This window comes from Geospiza fortis, unplaced genomic scaffold (genome assembly GCF_000277835.1).
Source record: "Geospiza fortis unplaced genomic scaffold, GeoFor_1.0 scaffold98, whole genome shotgun sequence".
NCBI lineage: Eukaryota > Metazoa > Chordata > Aves > Passeriformes > Thraupidae > Geospiza > Geospiza fortis.
Window position 1 is genome coordinate 7,092,609 of NW_005054306.1, and position 1,940 is coordinate 7,094,548.

Here is a 1,940-nt window from a genome sequence, read left to right on the forward strand (position 1 = left end):
CAGAGCGGTCAGTGCAGAGATGGGAAAACTGCAGGGTACTCGGAGTAAATTATTTCACCGAAGGCACAAGAAAACGCTAGAACCATCTTAGTTAATCCTTTGCGCTCCCCTCTCTGCCGGTTGTTTCTTTTGCATTGCAGTTGATGAGGGCAGAGGGTTTTACTACGAAACAGAGTCCATCCAGTGCCTAACTGGTTGCTCTTCTCCAGAAGGGGCTCCTGTCTGAAAAGGCAGCTGGAGCCATCAGTTCTGCCTAATGACTCTTACGTGCTGAGCAGAGCGGTTGCAGCAATGGGATGGTGCCTACCAGCCTTGGCCTCATTGTCCCGGCTTTAGTTTCATATCTGTGTAACATGGACGAGCTACTGAACCCAGCTATTCTAAATGGGTGTATTAGGTTTGAAGATGAAGCTTTTAATTATTAAAAATTACAAGTCCTACAAGTGTTACATTGTTAAAAATACGTGAAGCTATTTGCTCTCAGAACATCCCTATTACATGCAGTTAATTAACTGTTACCATTCCAGGAGAATTCCCCAAAGCTTCAGTGACAGAGGGAATACTTATCTTTGTTATTTGAGCATGACAAGGGTTTAAAAGAAGTTGAAACAAGTAAGAGCTGCTTCAACTCAGTTACACATTTTCTTGTACCACATGCATTTTGCAACTCTCCCTATTGAAAAATTGGCTCAATTCCTCAGCCCGACAGTCCGTGTCATCTTAGGCGTCCTGTGCTTGCAAGATCCCGCCCTCCCTCTGCTTGGTCATCCTGAGGTGTGTGTCAGTCCTGAAACAAGACACTAGAGAAAAGATTTTTTCCCCAGGGGCACCAAGAGAAACAGGAAGATGTGGTGAAGAGGTCAGATACAAAAGCAGCAGGCTCTCCTGTGCAAGGGTGGCAATAATGACCTCAGAGGAGTCATCAGATTGACCACAGTCTTCATGGAGGTGTTGGATGAATTCATACAGTTTAAACAGTTAGCAGGCTTATGCATGCATATGACTGGGCTGTAGATAGAATGTCGAATCAGTATTTGTTGTTCTTTATATATGATTGTATGATTGAAATGAGAATACCTAGGTTGTGGTAGGGTTTTGTTGTGTTTTGTTTTTTCCTATTTTCTTTTTTTTTTTTTAATTTTTTTAAAGAGGGGGAAGGATAGAAATTTGCTCTGGTGACTGAAGTTCAAATCTGTTTGTTCTGATTCATAAACTTGAACCTAAAAATGAGATCTCACATAGCCCAGAAGAGCAGCCTAAGGAACAGGAGTCAGTCACTTTTTCATGATCGTGTTCTCCTCCTCAAACATGAAATAAAATTTTTCCAAATTTATGTGGTTTATGGAGAAGGAGAAGACATGTTACTGAGGTGTTTTAATTCTTAGCCAGTCCCACATTGTGTATCAATGGAAATTTTTCAAAAGTTAGATTTCCTTAAGTTTCTTTCAACTTTATATGGGAACTGATGTCTCCATGTAACATCACAGCTTTCATCAGTATTTGTGTTGATACAGTGAAATGAATTCTGACACAGTGTTTATATTTTCATTCTCTATGGAAACAATAGTCTGAAAGTACTTGTGGGAAAGAAAGAAACATGTATGCCATATCCCTAAAGAAGTAGGAGATCCCAACAAACCAAACACTGCCTTTTCCAATTGTTTTTCCCCTGGAAGAGGGTAACACTTTCTCTGTGCCATCTACGCTTTGTGTGCACCATTTGCTTGACACCCATTAGTGGAAGGCTCCTGACTGATTCATTGTGCTTCTGTTTTCTGCTACACAAAGTAGGGGATCTTCAGGCAGGCATCAATACAAAAATGTTGACAACAACTGGGGCTGCCAGAAACTTGCTTTTGGCTGGTGGAATCACAGAATGGTTTGGGTTGGAAGCGACCTTTAAAGGTCACCTAATCCAACCCCTGCTACCATCAGCAGGA